The 10,832-nt window shown below is 42.5% G+C and overlaps 1 long non-coding RNA gene across 1 annotated transcript in view; it reads right to left on the bottom strand.

Moving 5' to 3' along the window:
* Positions 1-401: 401 nt before the first annotated feature.
* LOC306921099 overlaps positions 402-10,832 on the bottom strand; it is a 37,137-nt gene continuing 26,706 nt past the window's right edge. Inside the window, exon 3 of the long non-coding RNA XR_013789736.1 lies at positions 402-562. This is a non-coding gene — a long non-coding RNA (uncharacterized lncRNA). The remainder of the gene's footprint in view (positions 563-10,832) is intronic.

The raw sequence follows: 10,832 nt of genomic DNA, 5'->3' as shown, positions 1-10,832 counted from the left end.
AGGTCTTGCCCTGAAAATTCATTTTCAGGGCAGGACCCCATTTGAAAAGGATGCCCAGTTTGACATGCATAGGCTACTGACCCCCATTTAATGCCATTTATATCTGCCCCCCCCCCCCCCCCCCCAAAGGCCCGCGGGCCGCCTATTGGGGAACCCTGAAATAAAGCATTCAATTCAATGCACGATTAAAGTCACAGTTTGCATGATATCAAAACTGTAAATAAAATATAGTCAATTAGAGGAACCAGGCTCCTCGTAAATGTCCTTGAGTGAACCTGTTCTGTAGTCCTCCCATCCTCAAAGACAATTTTCAGCCTGCATGCTTTTTCAAAACCGTTGAGCATATAAGCTCAGTGCCAATGTTCGCTGGTGTTTGCCCTTGAGTAGGCAGCAGTGGAAGCAGAGGTACACTGAGTTATGCCCTATTGTGCTATTGTGCCGCATTTAGCAAGACGGATGGGCACGACAATATATTCATCCTCACTGAAGTGATCCATCAGATGTCTGTGCCATCAGGAGAATGAGATCAGGAGCGTGGTTGCAGGCGTTTGCATTGCTGGCCCTTTGAAGTAAAAAAAAACAAAACAAAAAAAAGACATAAGACATAAGCCTCTTTTATGTCTCTGCTGTATATCTCAATTACATTTTAGGCAAAGTGTAATTGTTTTATCATGTGATGGTGGATATTATTACTATTGGCCTTATGCTACAGCTGTGTTAACCATTCGATAGCAGATGTACAGTACAAGCTCAAATGCATCACAGCACGACACAACATGTGAGCTTATACAACACGACACATTGTGAGCTTGTACCTGCTATGTGCAGATGCACAGAATCTTCGCTTATCAATCCCACTGATTGATCAGCAAAGAATTAAAATATTGGCCCGGTTAATCTGGGATTGATCGGCTAAAATGGTAAATGGTGCATTTATATAGCGCCTTTATCCAAGGCGCTTTACATAGATTGTGCATTACATTCACCCATTCACACACACATTCATACACCGATGGCGACGGAAGCCATGCAAGATAGCAACCAGCACATCGGGAGCAATTTGGGGTTCAGTGTCTTGCCCAAGGACACTTCGACATGTAGACAGGAGGAGCCGGGATTCGAACCGCCGACCCACGGATCATTGGACGACCTGCTCTACCTCCTGAGCCACAATCGCCCGGCTATATTCAGCAAAGAGATTTGGCATAGAGGGGAAAAAGGAAAGAACCAAGTACAGACGTATATAGACTGTATATACTGTATATATATCGGCTCGTTTTCTCTCCCCGTCTTTCTCTTTATCTGTCTGCCAATCAATCTGTCTCACCTACCATTTTTAACTTTATTTGGTTATTTGTTCTTGTAACTTCTTTAGAATAGAATGTTGGCTTATAAATGTGTGAAGGGCAACATACCCACATGGTAGATATACAAATAAATCCAATTTAAACCACTTTTTACTACTGGTTAATTCTACTTTAGTGCAGTTGCCATTGACTGGAAAGTATTTCCAGAAAATTGCCTCCGGACGATGTAAAGAGTTGAGAAGAGCAGAACGTGCTGATAAACTCAGTGAAAGCCATATAGTATTTTATCAGTATCAATGTGTAAGTCACAAGGAGTGACTCGTTTGCTGGAGCAATCGTTTGCTGAAATATCACACAAGGTGCAAGATTGCTTCATGCCTATACGATCAAGAGCGAAAGCATCCTAGAAATGCAAATGTTTCCAGCCTGAAAAATGAAAGATAAAGACTTTTCAAATGGCTTATTTTGTGTGGTCAGTGGAGGCATAAACTAAGCTTTGTATCAATTCAGAAATGTGCCAAATTGTTGGACCAAACATTCTTGGTTTAAAATAGGTTATGCAGGGTGCTTCTGGTGTATGGGGTGAGTCATGGACCCTCAGCACAACAGGAAAGGGCCCTGGATGGAGTCTACATAAGAATGTTACGAATGCATCAGAATGTGGTCCTCTACGCCGGTTGGGAATCACTGCTCTATGGGGACCTACCACAGGCCACAGACAAAGTCAGAGAGAGAAGGATGAGGCTGGCAACGAATGAAACTGGAAGAGGCAAGCCAATCTGGGAACCCATTGTCAAAAGAAAGAAAAACAGCACCCTCTGCTGTTTGTTTCCTGTTCTTGAGAGATTATAGGCAAGCAAACTGACACTATGGGAGCCAAGTGGCCAACCCAGGGCAAAGCCAGGAAAGGCAAGAAGTTCCTGGTCCCTACTTTGAGAGGGAGGCATACTGTCGCTGCTGGAGAGAACAGCCTCAGAAGAATTCCCAGAAAGAGAGAAAGAGAGCACAATCACAGCTACAGTGTTATTGACTGGAGTGCTTATATACGAGGGTTCCGCATGCAATCTGTATATTCGGAATCGTATAACAGGGTATTAGAAAGGAACCTGTTAAGTCCCACGGGAACCAACCTGCTTTATATGGGGAGCTTAATTTTGTTAAGCTTCATTTCCTCTCAGGTTTACGCATTCACTTCTGCAGACTTCAGCAAAATGGTAAAACGCCCCGGTTTCAGATATTGAGAGATACTCTCTCAAGATAAAAGCACAAAGGAACAGAAATTCCATATTCAAACACTTGCCTTTTGCCTTTTTCGATAAAGAGGAGAAATCGGTTAGGGGTTGGGGTGTCGTGACTATGTAACAGTGCGTGCTGTACCATCTGTGGCTTAATATCTTATCACAAAGGTTCTGTTTTCATTATCCTTTGTTCCTTGGCCCCTGGCTGCTTGACTCTGCACTCCTTGTCATGCAGAAGCACATACAGTATGAGATAAAAAAAAACAATTAATTTTTAAGTTTAATTCAAGCTTGTAGAGTTTTCACCTCAAAGACGAGTTGGCAGTTATTAATTCAGTACATCTGTTGGCTGAGAGAATGCACACGCCTTTCAGATCTCACTCAAAGACATTTGTATTGGGTTACAATGTTAACAATAAATTAATTCCACAGTTTTTTCAGGGAAAAGGATTTGGTGCAAAGGGATAAATAGAGCGGACCAAGTACAGAGCCGATGGATAAATCCTAGCTCAAAGCGTATTCATTACCTCTACCATTTGGCGACTGTTTCCCGGGGATGATTTACAGTCTCATTATAGAGTTAGGAATGGATAGCCAGCTAACTAGCTTTAATCTACCCGCTGCTGCTCACAATAGTCAGGACTTTCACCTACGTACTGTACCTAACCGCCTCTAACTGCATCTCATCCGTTTCATCTGCCTTGGAGTGACTCGTCTGTGACTCGTCGTGTCTGTGTGAATGATGTGAGTGAGGTCCTGTGGACTGCCGACGCCACTGGTTCCCTTCCCCTCTTGGAAGTTGTTTAATAACAATCATCATCATAATAATAAAATAACATTGTAGCACCCAACAAAAGCCCCACTCGTAACGCTCCACCATTTGAGCTCAGCTCGGTTGCAAGTGCGGATTGTTGAGTATGAGATTGGGGGTTTGATCCCATTACAGTGCTTTGAACGCTACGCGTTACCCTTCACGTGTAAATTCAGTGAATAGGCCTACATGTTTTGTACTTTTTTTTTTACATACATGTTAAAATAAATCACAGCGCTGCCAGTCTAAGTTCCTTAGCATCATCAAGGATGCCCCCCACGGTCCCACCCCAACAACAAACTGTTCCACCCTCCCATTCACAGAGGCGAAAGGGCTACAGATGCCTCAAGACCCCCCCACTACCTCAATAATATAAACTCTTCACTGACTGTACAAGTGTACATACACTGTATTTTTGAGTGGTGCAACCACTCCAAGGAACAGCAATGTCCGTGTTAACCTATGTGACTATGTCCGTGTTAACCTATGTGACTATGAGTACCAGTAGGGGCAAAAGTGGCGCTGTTGTGCCAGAAACAGAGAGAGAGAGATAGTGCTGCACTGTTGCCTGCTAATGAGAGAGAGAGAGAGAGAGAGAGAGAGGTGTGGGGGGGGGGGGGGGAGGTTGCAGGGGGAGAGGGGAGTTGCACCACTCAGTTCACACGGGTGTGATTTTATTCTTACTGCGTTTTATTATTGGCACCCTACTGGGTGCTACTACTAACACTATTATGATTGTTTTTTGTACTGCATTGGATTGATGCCAACAGATTAATTTTGTTGTACATGTGTGTTCAATGACAAAATAAAATCCATCCATCCATCCAACAAGCTTTTATTGTGAAAAACATTGCAGATCTTTTTCAGCACTACAAGCTCTGTGTGGAGTTTTTCTTCTCTTCCTTGATTCATTGGGGAGGGAGGGGAGCACACACCACCTCCAATACACCGGCACGCTTCTCTTCACCTGACAGTGAGGAGTTTCACTGGGGGGAGGGAAGCAGTGATAGGGTGAGAGAGACACCGATAGACAGAGGGAGAGAAAAACTGGGACTAATACAGAGACAGAAAAGTGAGCAAGAGACAGAAACAAAGAAAAACAGATTCACAGGCAGAGAGAAGCGAAAGTCCGTCACTATAATTTTTCAGTGCCAGTGATTTTTCATTACACTGGGTCATTGCGGCAAGATTTCCACCTTTTAGGTAACAGAAATCGCCCTAAGATCTCTGGCCCTGCACTAACACTGAATCATGTTCTTCTGCCTGGAGAGCTTATAGGCTTGCTGAGTCGTATTGTATCATGACTCCCTGAAATCTTGTTCTACAGACCAGCTTCATCTGATGTCTTTTATTCTCATATTTGTAGTATTAGGCCTACATTGTTTTACTCTCAATTGTTCTGGGTAATTGTCTTAGTGCCTCAAGCTCATACATAAACCCATCAGTGAATCTTACCAACAAGCCTTGTCCTCAAGGGAAACGCTGGAAAGGAAAAACATTCCAAATTATACCAGCGGTTGAGTTTATGCTGCTGACAAAATCATCATCTTATTCCCCTGTAAATAGCTCTCTGTAAGCATTTCAGCCTACATTTAAGTCATATTCCTTACGATATATATTTATGGATCATGAAAGCCAAGACCGCAAGATTCAGTGAAACACACAAAACAGCCTCACATCAAGCTTTCCACATCAAAATCTCATTGCGCTCCAACATTTTAGTATCATCCAGCAAATATTTTATACAATAGCAATTCATCCATTAGAGTAGCCTATCCTTCACAATCCACTGGCCTTGCAGCTGGAGTTGTCTCGTGCTGAAGCCTTTAACATTCAGGGGGAAGACCATGTCTGGGAGAGTCCTCAGAGGCTAGAGGAGAAAGCCATGAACTGTCAACACGGAGATGCTGTACGCCAGTCAACTTCGCTCAGTGGAAGAGGAAATGTCAGTGGCCCCTGGCACACCGTTCCACAGAGGAGGTTGACTGAATTGTAACTGAACCCAAACAGTCCTCTCCATTTCCCCAGGGGGAAAAAAAGGGAAAAAAAGAGGTGGGTGAAGAGTACTCATTGATACTGACACAAAACACACTTCCTGTTCAAAACAATGGACAACTCCCCTGCTGAAGAATGATCAGATCCTTAACGAGCAATTATGTTGATGACTTTTCCCCTGGCTTAAAACTTGATGGTTGAAAACTGCTTGATGTGATTTTCCGTCCATCAATTCATTAATTTCATCGTTTCCTTGACTGAGACGTCACATGACATTTTGGAATATGTCAGGCAAATGCCAGGGATCAGGGGGAAGTGAACAAGCCAATTTATTGAACCCTGAAAAAAAGAAAGTACCACATTCAAAGTTTGTGAACTCAAAGTGAGAACTGATTTACGGGTATAAATTCTACACCGGTGTCGTGTCCCGAAAATAGCGGATCATCAAAAGATGGAGTATCAATTAAGCATTACATGATGCAGTCCAGAGTACAAGAAGTCATCAACAATAACACCATATAATTCCTCAAGCCATCATAACTCGCATAAGGGGACAAAACACCAGCTTGAATCTGTCTTGTAAAATTCTAGTAAAGCAGATATTTTAAAAGGTAGTTCTAATGCATTAGCGCGTGACAGTGGACAGTAAGACCTTCACATCTGCCTTCACAGCAGATTAATTTATTCAGTCCGTTCTATATCCTCTCATATATTCACATCCCTACAAACACTGAAAGTGTTGAAAGAAAACCTTTGCTCAAACAGAAATGTTTAACGTTGTTTTTCCACAGGGCAAAACAAAACTGTTTCTGAGCAACATTCAAACAGTCCAGTCGGCCACCTACATGGGGAGTCCATTACACCCTGAAGACTAAATGGAGGATGTTGTGAACATTGTGTGCTTGATCTCCTGTAACACGCCCGTCTCCTGACATATTGCGCAATTCCCTTTCTCTCTTCGCTGCTGCTTTTGAAGTGTCCCTCGCCAGCCAACTTCAAAAGGGCTTTGCTTTGGTAAAATGTGTCCCAAAATATGTCGCTTGCAGATCAATTTTGGTAACTGTGACAGTCAGTAAGAAACGTGTATCCAACAAGATTGGGCACATTTTAAATAAAAAATGACCATGATCAGACAACTAAGCAGTGCTGCTTTCTACCGTTATACGCTATATACGTAGTATACCGTGCCAGAGTTTCTTTGGGGGGAAAGTGTATACCGTCTGCTCATTTCATCCATTGACTACATGTGAGCCTGTATGTGTGTATTACGCAGGGAATAATTATGGTATACAGTCTGAAAAAAACCTAGGCTACAGCACTGCAACACAGTTAAGTTAAGCACACACACCTAAGCAGTAAGTGGCAGGGGCTTGGAGACTAAAGTGCATCAACATAGGAAACAAAATCTCTTGCACGCCCTCATCCTCACTTGCACAGAATAGCTTTAGAAAAGCTTTATTTAACGTTTTGCTCCATTAGACCTTTGTCCAACTCTCTTTCTACCATGATTGGAGACTTTAAAAAAGAAATTGAAGTCAACCAAAAGCATCCTCAGACAAGTTATGAGGTGCATTTACTAGCATTGGAACTGGTTGTAATATTGTGATATAGGAAACTCCTACAAAAAAGTGTCTGCAAGGAAACCATGCAAAGAGGAATCCTGAACTGACCATTATTTATCTTAAGTAACTGAAACTCCAGACTCCTCGTTAATGAGGATTATGCAACATTTAAGCGACTATAAAATAAATCTCCCTTTAGACAAGTGGTACTTATTTTTCTTCATCCCATGGTGTATGGTATTGAACATCAAAGAGAAATCCAATTAAGTACCGTTGACTGAATTAAATGCCAGTCTACCCACATCCCATCCCCAGCCCCCACCATTCACATTCGCTATCTTGGAACTTCAAGGACTAGTAATAATTGTTGATATGGTATAATAGTTGAATAGTATCTTTATTCGATATACAGTACTGTTGTGCTCTTCAGGGACGATGAATAATAATATCATGATTATAATAATAACCACAAAAGGCTTCTGTTTTAAAACACTATATGAATCCATTTCGAGGAAAGGGGTGGTGTAATTATTTTTTGAGGGGCGCTATCCCCTCCAATGCATGGCTTTTTGAAATTACGTCAGATGGCAGACATGTCTATGGACTTTTAATGTTTGTTTAGAGCACTTTTATCAAAAATATTTTGCCAGCCAAGGTCATGGACATTTAATGTTTGTTTAATTTAAGGCACTAATGAAGACGTGAGATCAGTCTTGTGACTGATTTCATATACAATAAATAACAGGCTGCATTCATGTGGCAGCCACAGCCCTCACCTCACTACTATTATTACAGGCTAGATCTATCATTTCGTTTCTTATTAACACTCAAAGTTAACAAAACCCTCAAGGCTGCTCCCCAGTCTTGTTCACAATTTACACAAATGAGTGCACAAACCACCATCCTGACAACTACATCATTATATTCTCTGGGCGCATGAGGATAGCAGTCCATCCGCTTGTGCACGCACGCGCGCACGCACGCACGCACGCACGCACGCACGCACGCACGCACGCACGCACGCACGCACGCACGCACGCACGCACACACGCGCACACGCGCACACACGCACACACGCACACACGCACACACACACACACAGATCTTTGGGAAATACACCCAGATCTTTGGGAAATAGATGATCATTTGGTTCCATTTGTGAACACTATGAGTTCAATTAACATTAAGGATTTTACTGTCTATAAATCATTTCAAGATCTGTGAGTCAGTCTATCATTGCTCAGTGAGCATCTGACCTTGGCAAGCTGTAAGCACCCTCTGTCGCCGTTGCAGGTCGGATGCTTTACAACCCTTGTAATGGCCCACAATGGCATTATCAAAGCTTTATTCCACCATAAACAGGCCTCCATTTCCAGCCCATTTCCTCCCCTCTTCAAAGAGAAGATGAAGACTCGCTCGAGAAGGACTCACTTAGTAAATGTCACAGGGCTGCTTATGGATGGCTTTCCAAATTAGCAGTTTTGCTTTAATGATAGACAATATTAAATCATTGGCATTTCATTGGTTTTACTATCATATCAGCAATAATATTAATTTGTAAACACCATGTGGTGTGATTTGTTTTGTTAATTTCACAATAATTGTTTACATTTCCTTTTATAAATGTCATACAGACCTACGTATACTGTCTTTTTTATTTGTCCTGGTTGGGGGGGGGGGGGGGGGGGGGGGGAGGAAATTGATGGTGATGTGCACTGCTTGCACTGATTGGTCACTGTATCTGCCCTTGTGATAAAATGGCAGCTGACCAATCAGTGCTAGCTAAAGTCTTCAAAAACATTATTGCCTCCCACATGTGACAGACCTAGCTGTGTCTTTGACATGGCTCAGAGGAACATGCAACAAATACAGCTGTATAGATAAAGATAAGAGATAAAATAAAAGTGCATCTATGTGCAATGTCAAATTGCAAATGTCCTTCAGTGTTTATGATATTAACAGCTGTTGGAATAAAGGATTGTTTTTATAAGTGCCCCTTGCCCAGGAGAACTTTATGGTTGCTCATGGTCATCATGATGGGAGTGGATGAAATGAGTAGTGGAGGGGGTGAGAGTGGTGCTGAGAGTGTGTAGACTTCTGATATTTGGGGGCGCTGGTTATTTTATGGTTGATGATCAACACACGTTATTCGTCACGTCATTCCCTCAAATGGAATCCTACAGTGTGTGTGTGTGTGTGTGTGTATGTATATATATATATATACACACACACACACACACTGTATATGACTGATGGCAGAAGCTATAGGGGTCTACAGACATTTCAAGAAATCAGCATCTGACATGTTTTCAGCAGAATCTAAAAATGTTTGTGTGCTGTTTTTTCTCCCACCCTGAGACCTGCTGGTGATACAGTAGGTGTGTAGGAGACCTGCTGGTGATAGGTGTGTATGAGACCTGCTGGTGATAGGTGTGTAGGAGGACAACACAGTACAAAACGTGAAAATATAGATATTCGCAAACATATATTAACAGATATATTCTCAAGCTTGCAAATGTTAAGGCTTTTGTGAATGAATCACACCTCGCCGTTCACCATGGGAACCCTTCTGATGGGTGTTAGTTTGGACAGGATAATAATACCCAAATGCAACTAACACTCCTGTTATAAAAATACATGTTGGATACATTTTAAGATAAAGTCACCTATGCTTTGTTTAACAGTAGAAGGGAACAGGAAAGATGGAGAGAAGAGGTTGTAATTTTAAGTAAAATCCTGTTTACTTACAGGTGTAGTAAGTTTTATTGTATACACTTGACAAAGCCGGATGCATCCAGTAGATTTAAGACCACAGGCTCCGTGGTTGTGGGCACTTTATCAATATGTCACCCAAGCGCGAGGCTCAACCTTTTAACAAAAAACTACTAATAATCACATCCCCAAGTGAGTACAAGCTCAGCTATTGGCTATTTACAGTAGGTATTAAATGGTTAACGCTGACCCGTTGACTCTCTCGGAGTTACAAGTGAACATGCAGGATTTTGCTGTGTGACCCATCACAACCTTCCCCCAAAACTGAAATGGAATTGGAAAACAAAGTTTGAATATGGACATCAGACACAGCATTATTCCAATGTTGGCTGGTAGTTATAGTCACTCTCCCCACCTGTGCTGCTGGCTGAGCGAACAACAGAGGAGTTCTGCAGCCGTTTTCATTTCAGTTGGCAGCGGTTTTCCTGCTCTGACAGGTCGGCGCCACTCTCTCTGGAATCTCATGAATATATTTAGGACTATTAAAACCAATTTAAGGAAGAAAAAAAAAGAAGAAGAAGAATGCCTGCTTTGCATGCATACAGTCTAATCATTACGATGCAAATGAGCGCGGTGGGACGGTAAATAAGGTGTGTGAGAGAAAATGGGAAAATGGATTGAGCGACCCGTTTGGATGCACATCTGTGTGGGAGGGGCAGCCCTCTAACACAGGGGGTTGGGTGTCCATTATGACCAACCTGCATGCGCAGCGCCCTTTTCATTCGCATGAAGCTGCATAAAGGCATTTATCCCGGGGCTGTGCAATGTTCTGTTCATAATAGAGCTCGTGGATCTCGCCGATGAAGGCTATTATTACAATCAATTTCCATCTTCCGCAGCAGCCCATTGTGTAGTGTGAAATGCACTGCACTTAGTATTAGCCATAATACGCGTGTACGTCTGTGCCCGTTAGCTGTGTTCCATTTGTTTCGTTTAGCAAATTAAAGAGTCTGAAAGGAGGGACTGAAATGAGCCACATCCTATTTGGGTTATATTTCCTCACTGTGGTTGTCCAGCGATAATGATCAGGATGCTGGTAGAGGGTGGATTGTGTGCGTTGTGCGTATGTGTTATCATCCTGATAAACCATCTTAGACAGTGCAACTAGCGGCTATGGACAGACTCAGGATAGGGGAGAAGCTCTGGG

This window comes from Electrona antarctica (genome assembly GCF_951216825.1).
Source record: "Electrona antarctica genome assembly, chromosome: 4".
Taxonomy (NCBI): domain Eukaryota; kingdom Metazoa; phylum Chordata; class Actinopteri; order Myctophiformes; family Myctophidae; genus Electrona; species Electrona antarctica.
This window is presented reverse-complemented; position numbering and strand designations above follow the sequence as displayed.